This window comes from Typopeltis vanoorti, chromosome 2 (genome assembly GCF_054136105.1).
Source record: "Typopeltis vanoorti isolate ZY-2024b chromosome 2, IOZ_Tvanoo_1.0, whole genome shotgun sequence".
NCBI classification, from domain to species: domain Eukaryota; kingdom Metazoa; phylum Arthropoda; class Arachnida; order Uropygi; family Thelyphonidae; genus Typopeltis; species Typopeltis vanoorti.
Window position 1 is genome coordinate 168,181,560 of NC_143550.1, and position 16,754 is coordinate 168,198,313.

A 16,754-nucleotide genomic window follows, 5' to 3' on the forward strand; every position below is an offset into this window, starting at 1 on the left:
CAACTGATGGTATCATGGGAAATGGACACGAACCGGACGTTTTGGTAAAAACACAACAAAGGTGAGCAATTTTGTAATTACATTTAAGAGAAAAAAATTTGTGTAACACCTTTCCCGTTTTTACTTCGCTAAATAAACGAAATGTTACGATACGTTGTCTTTCCTCGTTTAGTATTAACAGTTGTATTTATAGAAAATGAGTTAATACAATCGCACTCACAAAACCTTTCTTTCCCGTGAGTGATATTTTCATAAAATATAAGGACTATCCTGTTGTATTACCTCTAGACGCATTTTAATTATTTCAATAAAATTTTATAAAGAAAAAAAAATCAAAATTTAATATTAAATATAATATATATTTTAAATCATTTAGCTTTTTTAATTACTTTATTTTTTGGAAGTTTATTGGAAATTTTTAGTACACCTTTATATTTTTTGTATACAAAATTATTATTTCGTTACTTTCCGAAAAAAAAAAAAACTTTTGGATGTAAACCAAGTTTCTGACGTAGGATTTAACTTTTGATTGTGAGGCCTAATTAATTTTAATTATGTAATTTATACAGAGTCAAAACAAGATATCCTTCAAATATATATTTGTGTTTTAATTTTAATTAATGATTTAATTAAAATATAATCTATCACAGTGGTTCTCAAATTTTTTGAAGTCGGGGCGCGTTTAAAATCCTACAAATAATTGTCGGCACACTATATATACAAATTTCTGAGAAATATGTTATAATAATTAAGTCAAATATTACAGAAAAAAAATAATGCGATAAAAAAAATAAAATGAAACATACCTTAAGTTTATTCATTCTTGTGTTTATGAGAAACATTAGCCTAATGTGTCCTAGCGATTGCTTCAATGTTTGGGCATATATTTGAAAGGCAAACTCTCATTTCCTCGTCAATACATTGAAGAGTTCCTCTCTTTTTACACAGTTGTGGTGAGGGTAGAAAATCCTAATGCACATAAATATGATGTTGAAAATTGTAGTAAAATGTTCAAAGCTTTTTTAGATATTGACACATATTCGTCTTTTATAGAAATCCAAAAGGTTCAAGAGACAATTCCTTATGTTTAATCATCAATCCACGATCAGTGGATATAGCTGCCAGTTCGTCTTCTGTTAATGTTAAACCAAAATCACTTGAAGTTTCCATAAATGGGTCTCTAATCCAATCGTATTGTTCAGTGTTAAGTGATGGAAAATAAGAACTCAATTTTTCTTCTAAACTTGTTAAATGTTCAACTATTATTGGAAGTGTTTCGTTTATGCAAGTGTTACTTACCAATGGAAACATTTCCAAATTACCTTCAACAGCTTTTCTTTTCCAAATCTGTAGTTTTCTTTGAAACGCTTTCATTTTGTCAGTGGATGTGAGAATATTTTCTTCTTTCTCTTGCATGCTAGTATTCAAAATATTGAGCTGCTGAAATATATTGGCCAAATACTGTAACCTGGCAATCCGAGAATTGTTTCATCTCTTCAAAAATCGCAAGAAGTTCTTGTCGTAGCTCGTGTACACGGGTAAGTATTTTCCCCCTTGACAGCCACCTCACTTCAGTGTGTAAAAGCAGCCGTCTGTGTTGTGAATCCATATCGATACAAAGTTTTTCGAATAAACGCGATTTGACAGGTCTTGTTTTAATAAAGTTTACCATCTGAACAACTTGATCTAAAACTTCTCTTAATTTTTCTCCCAATGTTTTTGCCATCAAGGCCTCCCTATGAAGAAAGCAGTGAGTTACGATAACATTCTCATTTTTTTTTTTTTTTTACAAAAGATGTAAGACCCTTAACATAGCCTACCATGGAAGGGGCTCCATCTGTACAAATGCCTTCACACGACTTCCATGTTAACTGCGATTTATCAAGAAAGCTATTCAAAATGTTAATAACGTCCTCACCTTTTGTAGACACACTTAATTCTTTGAAAAAAAGAAACTGATTTACTATTTGATCTTCATTAATAAAACGGACGAATGCTGAGAGTTGCGCCTTGTTGGTAATGTCTGTTGACTCATCAACTTGCAATGCAAAATTTAAATACTGAAGTTTATTACTGCATGCATTTTTCTCGATATCAGAAGACATTTCTATAATACGCCTGTGAACTGTATCGGTGGACAGGGAAATCTTGCTTATTTTCATTGCTGCTTCATTTCCTAGCATTGTCATGACCATTTTTTTTTGCATGCAGGCAAAATAAGTGACTCACCTAAAGTATGATCTTTCATATTTTTTGCTATCAGTTCTGAGACTTGATAAGAAGCGATTTGAGCTTTATCAGAAACGGTCATTATACTTTTAAAAGAATTCGCCGCTTTTGTTTGCTGTTCAAACAATCTCTTGAAAAAAACTTACAGATTTATCTTGTAAATTAGAGTGTATAGTTTTAAAATGTTTACTCAATTTACTAGGAAGCAATGATTCTGCCATTTTACATCCACATACTAAACATAGCGGCAAAGGATGATCTTCACTTCCGGTCCAAGTGAAACCAAAGCTTAAATAACTTGCATTATATTTGCGAGTAGGCCGCGATTTTGCTTTCTTGCTTGCACTTAACTTTTGCTCACTTCCAGAATCTGATTCTTCAATATCACGCTTCTTTTTGAGAAAGCTATCCATTTTATTTGGGTGTATTTATCTGAAAATAAATAATATGTACATAACATCCACTTCCAACACTTTTGAAATAAGTAATATACACAACAAGAATAAACCATATTTTGTTCTCTTTGCAAGAAAAACCGCTGCTAATTAACATAATAATGATGTGTTGACAAAAAGAGCGGTATATCCGTAATGAAAAGGTATAATAGAGTAACTATATTTATTTTTATATCTAGACACATATTTCTCTGGAATACCACAGGGCGCACCCTTTGAGAACCACTGCTCTATCATATAAAATGATTTTCAAGATATGAAGATGTGGATGCAAAATGTAATGCAACTGTCTATAAAAACAACTTTGCAATCTTAGCAAAAACATAATTATCAACACTGTATTTATTATACTGAGGTTTATTTTTTTCATGATTAATTTCATTATTTGCTCTTTATACCAAATTGCATCACAATCAGTCAAGCGGTTTAACAGCTGATATTAGGTTACAGAAAGAAAAGACAAACAAACAAACAAACAAATACAACATTTTAATGCTGATCTGAGGCTCGAGAGGATTAAATTAGAATATAATAGTAATGTGGGTGGATGTAAGATTATAAAAGTTTGGATTGAAAACTTACCTGCGTGTTTGCACTTTATTAGGCAGTGAGTAAGAAATCAATTCATTTTATTTATTTTTTGTTGAAATGTGTGTGTTGTTTTTACTCTACAAAAATGCTGAACAATGTTTTAAAGGTTATCAATCTTTGCGCGCCTATAATTCTTTCGTTCCTAACATCGGAGTACCTATGCTTGGGCTTAAAAGTCAAGCATTCTCACTCAACTCACCAATACTTAATTCGTAAGCAAACGTTCTACGACGAGTAGTACCGGTGCTCAAATTCAGAAGAATTTTTTTTTCAGCAGAGAAGTGATTTCAGCAGTGACATGGCACTTTATTGCATCACTTTTGCATTCTGGAGCACATATTAAACTCTGCCATCGCTTCGGAAATAAAAAAAATAAATAAAATAAAAAGTGTTTTTATCAGCATTTGAGCTGCAAAAACACCATAAAACAGTGCCCTAATCAGGTTATAATAAAGATAAGAAAATCATTATTTAAAAAATGGTGTCTCCATATAGCAGAGTATATAAGTTCTTTTCGCTATACCCTTAGCATTATTTTTGGTCTAGCTACTCACTGATGAGATCTCAATAAAGATCGAAACCGTTCGGGGTAGTGACCTCCCACCATAATGTATAACATCATATATCTCCTAGGAAGTGTTTTTAAATTATGGAAAATACTAAGAATAGCGATCAGAACTTTCTCCACCTTTGCTTCGAGTTGCTCTAGTTTGTATTGCGTACTTGGACTACGTTCTTTAGCTCACGCTAGTAGTCGCCGATACTTTTATAGTTTATTATACTATATTCGGCATGAAACTCTTTGATTCCGATCTTTGAGTTTCTTATTCGGTTTTGAAACAATGTGGGATTTAATATCCCCTTAATTTAGCTAAGAAAATCGACATTTTTTTACATAGTGAAGCTTATTAGAGGGCTTAGAATTTCATTTGTTGCTTACACGATCGATTTATAATCGCAGACCGAACAAAAATTGCTTCAAAAACCAATTATTTTTTAAAATTTTTATATTTATTTATTTATTTAATTAGAGAGAGAGAGAGAGAGAGAGAGAGAGAAGAATATTCCTGGAAAATGTTTATCCATTCATTTTTTTTTTTTTTTGGCACATTTTTCCAGCTATTTTTAACGTTGCATTTTATTCTCTAATGGAGACATTTTTATAATAAGAATAATTCTTTAAAAAGACCTATCCCCATTTTAAGTGGACACCACTAAAATGAGCAACTAACAACACGTGTCAGACACGTTTACGAAAATGCTTAGTTGTTGATTACATCCTGGAGATAGTGACTGTTCGTGTGTGTATGACAATGGGAAGGTCGTAACCGGACGGATTTCTAACGAAAGCAATAGCTTGCGCCAGACCTCTTGATAACGGTATCTGGGAGCAATCTTTTACTAGAACTCATGCAGTATACCGAAAATGGTGCCAGAAACGGAAATCAGCTAAAATTAGCTAATGAATACTAAATATAGGTGAAGGCCTAGTAAATAACACAGCACAGTGTTGCAGTTGGCCAAATGAATGCTCAGAATTGCTAACGAGTGTACAATTGAGGGTACCACTCCTGCACAAAAAGAAGCAGTTACGGCTGAGCTGAACAGACAAACGTCAGAATTGGACAGCTGAGGAAGGAAAAAAGTCGTATAAAGGGATAAAACTGATAATTCCTAATCACAACAAAGCAGGGTATTGCTGTGAGGTATTTGCCTGAGGCATGATTTTCTGGTATTATCAATACCAATAGAAAGAGAGTTAAATGGGGTCTCTTACGTGACCATTGTTGTCTAAGAGAATCCCCTCATAATCATTTATCGTGTGCAGGAAACAACCACCCGATAATAAGCTATCTTACAAGTGTTCCATGAATGGTTATAGGAATAGAACAGTGAATTTACCTTAATAAATGGAATCCTGATTCACACGACCTCAATTACATTGAATACTTTTTGAATGTGGAGCCAGACGTTCGTGACAGGAATCCCCTGCTGGCACATCGAATGAAACTACGATTTCATGTTTGTTTGCGATAATATATCTGGATTGCGTTTCCACATTCTCAAAGAGTAGGATTCTCATTACGTTATTGGGTGAATATCCGCCAACAGTCCAATTGATTGGCTTCTGCAGAATCATCAGTGTGTGTGTGTGTGTGTGTGTGTGTGTGTGCGTGTGTGTGATACAAATGTCGTTGCTATATTTTCTCTTCATCATATGGTTCGTTGCCTTCCTTGCTGTACCGTTGGTATTTATGACTGTAGCCGTGTTCAGGGATCGGTTTGCCTGTTCTGAGAGAGAAAAAATCCAATTACTGGGATAAAATCCACCACCTCCTTATGAGACCGGCTAACTCACCTTCAATCAAAAGAGACCAGATAATGGTTCCTCACGTCCAGTGGCGAATTCTCCATGCTTGCTGCGCAAGCTCATTAATTGAGAAAGAAGTACTATTTATTTGTTAATAAATGCATGCATTTATAAGCATTCCATTTAGGCTTTTATTTTTGTAGATAAAAGCCTAAATGGAAGGCCGATGCTTGCTCGTCTAATCAAAGCTATCTTGGCTTGCTCGGTTGTAGGAGCTTCCAGGTCCTCGCTGCAGCACTGTGATTTCATGCGAGCGCATAGCCATTTCCGCTCCCTTCACGTCGTCTTAAACACAGGCCATACGCAGTCAAAGTAGCTCTAGCCAGTGAGCTTCAGCCAGCCATTACAAGTGTGCGTATTGCTTGGGAAAATTAAGTTACAACCAACTTTTTATGACGATGTTATTGACCAGTTCATAAAGTAGAACCGTAGGGTAGAATTTGTATTCAAGTAGCTAAATTGAAAAAGATAGAATATCATTTGTAAAATAAATGTTGTGTTTGTATGATTAAATGTACATACATTTCTAAATATATAATTTTAAAGGGTCAGTAATTCATTATTCATCTACTCAGACTTCAATCACACCTCTCACTCCTTGAATGATAACAAGAGCAAGCGTGAACTGACGGGAATCGAGCTCAGGTTTGTCCTACCAAAGGGCTTCGTATCGTATCGACTGAGATACGGACTTTTACTGATATAGATAATATAATTTAATCTTAGAAGTATTCTCTCTGATTTTTTTTTTTTTTTTTTTTTCCGGGACAGTTGCTTTGCGCTTCGCAACCATATGCCTAGGGAAGGAGTGTCCTAAGTTCGATTCCCGTCAGCGACGAGAGGAGCGTAAGGATCTTCCTCAGCCATAGCCAAGTTAGCCGGTCTTGGGCGTGGACAGCAGGGTTCTCCCCCCCCCCCCCCAGTTTATCTGCGGTTTTTCATCCCGCAAGCTGGCAAACCGGCCTCGTGAACACACACGGATACATTCAGGAATACTTAAGACAGTCCCTCCAGTCATAGGCCGGAATTGTCAGCGATGGCGGTCCCGAACCGGAATAAAAATAGGGGGGATTGAGGTGGTACCGTACCTCCCCGTCAAAGGGACTCAAGGCTGTTGAATTGCTATACGAAATGAATAAAATACTTTCGAGACATAATGATTGCAATCACTTTTTATTCCATTTCTCTTATTTTTTATTTCTTAAAACAATAGCAATAAAATAGCATTTACATGTTTCGCCAATGAGGTATTCATGGGCTGGTGACGAGTGGAATAGATTACCCCTCCCAGCCAAGACAACCCCACCTTCAGTTGGTACAGCCTGTTCACACGAAAGGAGAAAGAAATCTCGCCTTCGATTTAACAGAGTTCCGCTACCTTCTAAGCATTCTTCTCCCAGGTGGAGTAAATAGCAATGTCGTCTAGGTGAGAGATGACTTTCATCTCCAAATGAAACACCACCACCTCATGCTAATGATGGCGTGCAGTGGCTGTTGCTGAGCATAACAGTTTGCAGGGGATACTGTCGTGGCCACGCTTGGATTGGAGTGTGAGGTTCCATGTGAGAATTGTTGTTCACAAATCCTCTACCCCTGCCGCATGATCTGTTCTACAGATGTACCCAATATTCTACTATCAAGTTAAATTAAAATCTTCACCAAAACTAATAAAATATTAAAAAAATATCAAAATGAAAAATGCAATAAAAATCGCAAATATAAATCCAAAAATCCAACGGACCAACGAAATTCCATGTAAAAAAGCATCTTTCACATCGACTTTTTACCAACGTCCAGGCTTTCAATACTGAAGTCCATAACGTGCACGATTATTTATAGGAGTCCAAAACCGATTTGTTATTCACAATTGAACCTCAACTGCTAATATCCACAACTGCAGCTCACCCTCAGCTTAATATTGCTTTATTTCACTTGGTTGCCTTCACTGGCTGCCGTTACCGTTTTCCTAATTCTGATGACTACACTCACCATTTAAACCTTTACTCCATCCACACGGCATTGATATGCTATAGGTCTTGCAACCTTTCGTCTTTGATCAGAATTGCCCAAATAGTGGCTTAATCTTCTTGGAGATTACAATTTCCATAATTCACACTGGCTAACGTTCTTTAACCTCATCACAGACGAAGCTGCAAGAGAAGAAAAATGATGTTAGTAACGATTTAACACAATTCGTTCGCCTGTCTGGAAGAATACCAAGATACGTCATCATTCATCCAACAGCTTGGACATTATCATAACTAACTTGCCCTCCAAATGTACAGTTGATGTTAGCACTCATCTTCGCAACTCTGATCTTTAACTTGACCACGCGTTCTTTTCTACAGATCGTCCTTCTCCCAGCCACGTACCCTATGCACTACAAGCTGCCCAATTAGAACAACCCATCTGGTGGCTTTAAACCCTAAGAACGGACGGTTTTGTAAACCTATTCATTCTGGCACATTGTTCATGTGGCAGGAAAAATGCCCTATAGGGTGTTGTAGTGAAACATGAACAATGAAATTCATCTCATATATTCAATTAATTTCTCAGTGTCTGTGAGTTCGGCGGTCGATTTTTTGAGATGCGAGTTAAAAACAAATTTTTCAATTCTTTTTCGGGCATCCTAGCACCATGGAAGAAAAGAAAAAAAAGCTCCATCTCTACATGGCTACACAATTATGATAATCATAATTATTGTAAAGAAGTCATTTAAGTCCGCTAAGTGGTACTACTCTATCTAGTGGACTTAAACACAGACAACAAATCACCATCGGTCCATTTTTATAGTCTAACAGATATATTTAAGAAATGGGCTAATAATAATAAGAGTACTTTGTCGTGTTCACTTGTTTTTAACTTTAGTTAATAATTCTGTAATTTCTGCTATTGTATTTTATGAATAATTTAAGCGTTTCATGTTGTTTTACAGGCGCTGATCATGGATAAAGATTTGCTGTCTCGCGGTATCAAGGCAGCCTGCAACCAGCGTTTCATTGAGCAATTCTCGATTGTTTTGTGTGGTGTGCTAATAGGTGGCGTGGCGATCACACTTTGTTATTTTTTCATTTGGTGGAGGAGAATTATTAGAAATAGAAAGTCAACAACGCCTGCACATAATGAAACCGAGAGATCCAAATCCTGTCCAAATTCCACTTCACTCACCACTATTCATGAAACTGGGAGTAAGAAAAATCAGGTGAGCAGTAGTCTCTCCTTACCTACCATTTCTGATTCGAAGTTTAACACCTCGAATCAGAAACGCAGGAACCACGTAAAAATCAAGCTCATAATCAGACAAATATGAAAATTTACTTAATTTCCAATAATGCTTCAACCAAATGTTGTTCGTTCCTTCATTTCCAGGACACTTGACTATATTTTAAATATCCTCTTTCAAATGGCAATTGCTTAGTATTTAACGCGACTACGTCGCTAAATATTAGTGTAACGAAATCTGCGTTCGAGAGTATATGGCGCCTGTCGATGAGCACAGCGAAAAGTGCTGATAAAACCGGTTCTCTACATGACTACCGCTAGCCTGAAATCCGCTGCGCGTGCTATTTCGCCATTGTATTTCAACTGCAGTCATCGCCTTAGCTTCCTCTCCTTTCGTACTTGGAATTTATTTGTATTAAAGGGAAAAAAATAGATCTGTCTCTGAGATTCCCGATGAAAATCCAGTTCAAGGTTATAGCAAGTCAAGTAAGTATATTTAAAATATATACGGCTTGTGAATAATCTTTATATGCTTTATTTTTATTTGGCAGCAATTAATAAAGCGATTTGTTTGGAGAACCATGTTGTGGTTGCCATGGAAACCAGACGAAGCTGGAAAAGTCTGTACAGATTATCATACTGGAGGAAGCAGTTTCTTCAAACGAATGAACCAGCTTAAAGCAGGAAAAATATGTCAGTGAAGAGCAATCATGCAGAAAAGCTGAGATTTTGCAATAACAACGAATGTAGATCACGTGGCAATGCTCTCATCTTGTGCTTCTTTGCTTTCTTGTATTACTTTTTTGGTTTTAAAAGTAGAAAAATATTTTCCAAATCTGTAAATAGCTTTTTTTTTCTTTCAAATTAATGTGAATATAATTACACGCATTTAAAATGTCTGCTCAATTTACGCTTTTAAAGAACCGCTCCTAAATAAATATTTATACCACTGTGTGTGTCATTCAAATGCGCAATAATCCTGGCCTCATTAACTGCGCCACACTGATGACATCATTACACGTGACAGCTATACTGAAAACCTATTTGTGCAAGACTTTAACGACAGTACATAAAACAGATGTTCCACGTTATGTTAGGCAGTTGTCTCGATTATTCGCTTCAGAGCTACGATCATAAGTGAGTGTCGTATTATTTGCTGCTATAAAAAAATTTTATCTTTCAGTCATTTAAAACTCAAAAGGAAGTTTGATTTTTATGCATTCTCTGTCAAGGCTGATAATTTACAATTTTTTTTTTATTATTATTCCATAACGAAACTGCATATAGATGGCGCAATAATTCTACTTACTGCTCATTGCAGTGACTGCGTTTCATTCTGTTGTGTTTAATATTATTAAGTAACGGACGTCCATTTCTTTTTTTCATCGACTTGTGCAGTTTTATTAGCCCAATTATTTTTGTTTATTTAAATGTATCTATTATTATAACTTTGAGGAAAAAAAAGAATGTCATTTCAATATTATTTTATAATATAAAATAAAATTATTTTTCAATAATACCTCACTAATTATTCTAATGATAATTATTTATTATTTTATAAAATTAAAGTAATATTCAAATTCTTACACATAATTTTAATTTTAATATGTCAACAAAATAGTTTTCAGTTTTTCAATAAACCGTTTTGTCCATGGATCACATATAAGAAAAATTCATGAAAGTTTGAATGTAGGTTTATTTCCTTCTTCTTACTGATTTGTAATGTTTTATATGTTCCTGACATGACAGCGTGTGTGTGGTAATTTAAATAGAACAACGACGAATTTTCGTTTCTAATGTCACCATTTTCAGGTGATTTCTACTGTCAATGCCATCTCTTCACTCTTCGTTGTTTTTCACAGAACTCTTTATCTGTCGTTCCTAGTCTTCGGCCAGCTATTCTGCTTCTAACCCACCTTAAGTGTCAAACTAGTCTGAATTTCCTATTTTCATTGCTAGTTTAGTGCTTTGACCAGTGACGGCTCGTGGCTTGAAATCGTGGGGGGTGCTGCAACTTTCGAAATATGCATACACACTGTAAGTACAGTGCATACGTCGTTGGATAAAATATCAAAATTATGTAAAAATTAAACATGTAAAAATATTGTTTATTATCGATAAAATTATACAGATTAGTATAATTCAAAATTACTTAAAAATGAAAACCATTCTTCTTGTTTTATTTCGAGCGGAAGGTCAATAACTTTTTCCTTGATGTTCGTATGACTGTTGAAGAATGTGTAGTTCACTTACAGTCACTACTGTCACAGAACTTATTTCTTGAGGTTGCATTTCTGAGGTCATAATTGCCAATAACCTCAATAATGTTCTAAAATAAAAACTATAACAAATGTTATGTCTTTACTTGTAATGTCCAAATATTTAAAGAGACAGAGTAAACACGATAAGCACTACCAACACTCTACTACTGGCGCAAACTGCATATAATCAAGAGCGGAACTGCGCCATTGACAGTGCCGCATTACGCTAATAGCTCGCATCTCACTCTGACGTGCATATGCTTGCGCGCGTAGCAATATGACACTGCGGTAAACACAGCGCTGCTAGCGTCCTTCGTCCTCCTAAGTGCTACAAGATGGATTTTTGTTATTTTTTATACAAAAAAAGAGAATTGTATAGGATTGTTGATGATAAAATAAAAGATTACACGCAAATATAAATAAATTAATAAATATATTTATATATCGGGAAAAATTGGGAGTGCTGCAGTACCTATGCACGAGCCGCCCCTGAGTATAACACTATTTACATAAATTAAAAAGCTGAGTTTAATATCCGCAATTTTGATTGCAGGCTTAATGGTGCTTTCCTTCATAATGTCATCCATACAGATAATAATTAACAGCATAAATATCATGCACCTTCTTTTACATCTGATTGTACAACAATCTCTCCTGCACATCATTCATTTTTAACTGCTCCTTAACATTCCGTATTTCAGACGGTTTCAGCAATGTCCTTTGGATGGAAAGATCTGTGATTGAATCCCCTATAGTACACAAAGAACCGGTTATTAGGACTTTTCAGTTAAAGGTCAGTTAGCGGGTATCATATGCAAGTGGAGAGGTTTTCGTCACAGGAAGACTTTTTCACTCCACAAAACAGGTAAACCAGCCACAAGGACATGCGCAGTTAGTAACCGAATCCTTCTATGATGACAAACTATGTGGATAGGATTGCAGCTAATTAATTAGGTTTCAAAGAAGCCGAGTTACCTGGCTTTGATTAGCTATTGATCCTAATACCCAAAGGGAAAATGGACTAAACTAATACAGGTCATTTGGCGTTGTATTATAATTTACATTTACATCACGTAATTCTAGCGTTTTGAACAGCTTTTCTCTTCGCACCTTGTCGTTCCATATCTACAAAACGTAATTGCCATTGTAATATGCTACGACAATTTTTATATATCTAATTACGTATTTCCAATTAAATTTGATACTGATGCTAAGCAAAATGTTGCCGATAGATGTCGCTGCCAATCTACTTGCGCGCGCATCTCTGTAATGGAGCTTCAGTGAACTATGTTTTCGTTGTTTACTGGAATTTGTGCAAATTAATATTAATCGAATGGAGGTTTTATGTATCGTCTCTTCATCCATCTCCAAATGACGATTTAAAAATAGAAATGTATGATACTAATCCTCTCAATCTCCCATGATACTAATCTTAATATATTAATATTAATATAGTTGAATGATATAAGTAATAAATGGGTACTGGTGCAGTTATTAATATAAATATAATATAAATATTGAAATTGATTAACTATATCATACAAATGATAATTGTATATTATTATTATTATTATTATTATTATTATTATTATTATTATTATTATTATTATTATTATTATTATTATTATTATAAATGTAGTATAAATATTCATATTAATCAACTATATTAATATACTGTATATATCTGCTTTTATCTTAGAATTGGTTTTTACTTGATATTAATATAAACTTTGATTTGAAAAGTGAAATCATTGACCACAACTCAGCTCAGTTTGCGTTTATATTTCGGATGATACTGGATGAATTGAATCCAGTTAGAGTTGAGACCTATGATTGTAGTACTACTACCAATATTTCATGTGGCAGTGAGTTTGAAGTCATCTAGTGTGAGATGGAATCTAACAAGATGAATTACATAGTGGGGTGTTGTTACAGACCTGGTGGATCGGTTGCTAGTGATGAAGAAATGCATCACCCAATAGACAAGATGAGGGCGAAAAGAGTAATCATAATGGGAGACTTTAATTATCCAAATAGTAGCATCTCTCAGGAGAAGAATGAAAATGCATTTATTGAGCTGTTGCGGGACAACTTCCTCAAACAGAAGGAACTCGAGGTCAAAGAGTGTTAGATTTGATTATAGGGTCAGAAGGTCTTTCAGTTAAAGACGTAACTATTCTGCCTCCGGCTGGTCACAGTGAATTTGCGGTACTCACTTGGGAAGTGACTAAGTTTATGATTGTTTCATTCAGAAAAGGTTACATGCTCAACTACAAAGCAGGAAATTATGACCAACTGAAGAGTATACTGAGTTCAGTGGAATGGGATCGGTTGCTGGATGGAAAGGATATCGACAGTGTATGGGAAGCATTTAAACAATATTTAAATGATGCGATATCAGAATGTATCCGGAGGGTTTGAAGAATAAATAGGGTAGAAGTCAAATGGATGTGCAATCTTATTAAGCAAGAGATTCGTAAGATAAGGACGATGTGGAAGGAATGCCGTGTGCATAAGAATGCTGTTCGTTATGAAAATTATAAGCAGCGCAACTGTTGTATACGGAAACCAAAGTCTGAGTATGAAAAAAAAAAAAAAAAACTCGCTCTAAATGCTAAAAACAACTACAAGGATTCTATCAATATTCTGCAAGTAGAAGAAAGAATGAATATGAAAAAACAACTCTTCTAAATGCAGATGATGTGAGGGTATCAGATGCAGAAGTTGTTCAACTAATGAGTGCCCATTTTGTTAAAACCTATCAGCTGGTGTACATGACATTGAGCTGACTGTTACCTCTTCACTGGATGAAGAAACTCAGGTGTATGATGACGAGGTATTTGAGCTGTTGCACAACCGGAATCAGAATTTAGCAATTGGAACTGATGGGATATCAGCACGTGTACTGATATCCCATCAGTCAGCTGAAGTGGCTATTCATTTAACCAGGCTGTTTAATATGAGTCTCAGAACAGGGAAGATTCTGCAGGAATGGAAAGAATGTACGGTAATTCCATTACACAAGGATGGTGCAAAGACCGATGTGTCCAGCTATCGACCAGTTAGTATCTCAGGGGTCGTGGTGAATATTTTGGAAAAAGGTTAGGACTGGCTCTCAGAAATAGGTTGGCAATGAATCTTTACTTTGCACTGAGCAACATGGGTTTACTAAGAGAATGTCATGCTTTTGCAACTTGTTCACATTCTATACTAAAGTTACCATTGAACCGGACAAGGGGAATGGACACACCTAACACCTTTGGATTTTGCGAAGACTTTTGACAGAATACAGCATGGAAGTCTGTTGCATAAACTAGAAAATATGGATGTGAATTATAGAATATTAACATAGATAAGAACAATAGCTGACTGACAGATATCAAAAAGTGGTATATGCGGATGTTAGTCTGCAAGATTTAAAGTAGCCAGTGGTGTACCACAAAGATCAGTGTTGGTCCACTGTTATTCAATCCATACATTAACCATAGTGGAAAGGATATGACAAGCAACATACAGCTATTTGATGATAATACAAAGAAAGGTAGGGTAATCAGGAATGCTGCTGATATGCAGTACTTGCAGAATGATTTCAATAGGCTGGAATTATGGGCATGGGAAAATGGATGTCAGTTTAATGCCATTAAATGTAGTCATTCACTTAGGCATGATTAGATATCCAATGTCGTATTATATTGGTGGGATTAGGCTAGAAGAAAGTAACGAGGCTAGGGATCTTGGAGTATTAATAGACAGAAAGTTGAAGTTTAGGGGGCATGTGGCAAAGATTGCAAATACAACTCAAAAGATAATTGCAATGCTGAAACGAACTTTCACATTTATAGATAAGAATATAATTTTGTCTCATTACAAGGCATTCATAAAGACCCCACTTGGACTACTGTGAGCAAGTCTGGTTTCCATTGTGATTTTGAAATAGTGGAGAGAGTGTAAAGAACAGTGTTAAAATAATATCAGGATTGTGGAATACTGATTTTGAAGAGCGATTGAGAATTTGTAGACTGCAGACACTAGCAAACAGGAGAAAGAGGGATGATATGATTGAGACTTACAAATTTTGAAAGTGTCATACAGGATTTTAGTTGATGGAAAATTTCAATTTATGGAGGGTGAAGAAAGGACAAGAGGGCATCCTTGGAAGCTGAGAATGAATGTCGCTATGAAGGGGGGGAGGTGAGGATTAGATTTTTCTTTCATATGGTGGTGCCTGATTGGAATGGATTGCTTTTGGACGTTGTGAATGAATTCAAGAATAAGTAAGATAGCTGGTGCATGTAGTATGTAGCGTCCCTTGATGAGTCTCTGACTCCCTGGAGGCCTTTCTTAATATTATTATTGAGTATGGTTATGAATCTGGTGAATGGTTAGAGATGTGTTCAGAGACAGATACATTAATTGGAAACGAGTGTAAGCGTGTGTATTTTTAGGAAAGACAGAAGAAATATGAAAGGGGACGTAGGAAGTACTAATGATATCAGGCTATTTAAGCGTAGTTTGGGTAGAAACTCATGAAAGCAAAACAAAATTTAATAATGTCCCATATAGTATTACGTTTGAGGTTAACTGCTGTAAAGTGGAAGCTAACAGGATGAATATACGGTGAAGTGTTGCTAAAGACTTGGAGGTTCAGCTGGTGAGGATGATGAAATGAATTGCCAAATTACCCAGATGATTAACAACTATTACTAACAACGATTACTAAACAAGTAATCATTATGGATGGCTTAAATTATCCAAATAATGATTGAGTAACAGAAAAAATTGACATGAATGCACAAGAATTTATTGAGTTGTTGCGAGACAACTTTCTCAAGCGGTATGTGCACAAAGCAAATGAAGGACAATCAGGGTTAGTTTTGATCACTGCGTCAACAGATCTCAGATAATAATGTGACTGTTTTACCTCCAGCTGGTGAGAGTGATTATGCCATACTGATCTGTGAAATGAGATACAAAGCTGGAAGTTCTGTTTGCCCCATGGAATCAGTTACTGAATTGGAAGGATACCAGCTTTGTATAAAAGCTTTAAAAGGTGATTAAATGACACAGTATCTGAACGTTTCGCTAGAGTTTAAAGACTCAATAGGGTGGCAAATGGACGTGGAATCTCATTAAGCAAGAGATCCTTAAGAGGAAGATGATGTGAAAGGAATATCATAAGAATGAGAGGGCATAAGAAATATATAAAGCGCAGGCAAGAAAAGTTTCAAGTAACATACAGAAGCTTAAATCGGAGTATGAAAAGAAATTGGCTGTGCAGGCTCACGACAACTCAAAAGAATTTGTTTTATCATTATGCTGCAAGTAAAAGAAAGAATAAATGAGAATGGTTGGGTCCTAAGTTGATGCTGTTGTTTAGATGATTACCGCTTACTCCACATTAGATCAATGCTGTAGGATTACCACTCTTGTATGAAGAGACAGAGCTGAATGAGAAGAAGGTTCAAGAGCTATTGCATAACCTGTTACATAGGATTGGAATATAAACTTCGCAATTAGATAAGTGGATAGGCTACAGATACATATCACAAAGTGGTATACAGTGAGCGTAAATCTCCAGGACTTAAGATGACTTGTGGTGTACCATGGAGAAGAGAACTTGGACTA

General features: G+C 35.5%; 1 long non-coding RNA gene across 4 annotated transcripts in view; it reads left to right on the forward strand.

Annotated features, from left to right (window-relative positions):
* Positions 1–16,754, forward strand: part of LOC150109633 (uncharacterized) — a 63,219-nt gene continuing 46,465 nt past the window's right edge. The window contains exons 1-2 of one of the 4 annotated variants that reach the window (XR_016549952.1): positions 1–61; positions 8,582–9,354. This is a non-coding gene — a long non-coding RNA (uncharacterized LOC150109633). Of the gene's footprint in view, positions 62–8,581; positions 9,355–16,754 lie in introns of those variants that run through there. The other 3 variants (XR_016549954.1, XR_016549956.1, XR_016549953.1) reach the window with 3 other exon arrangements.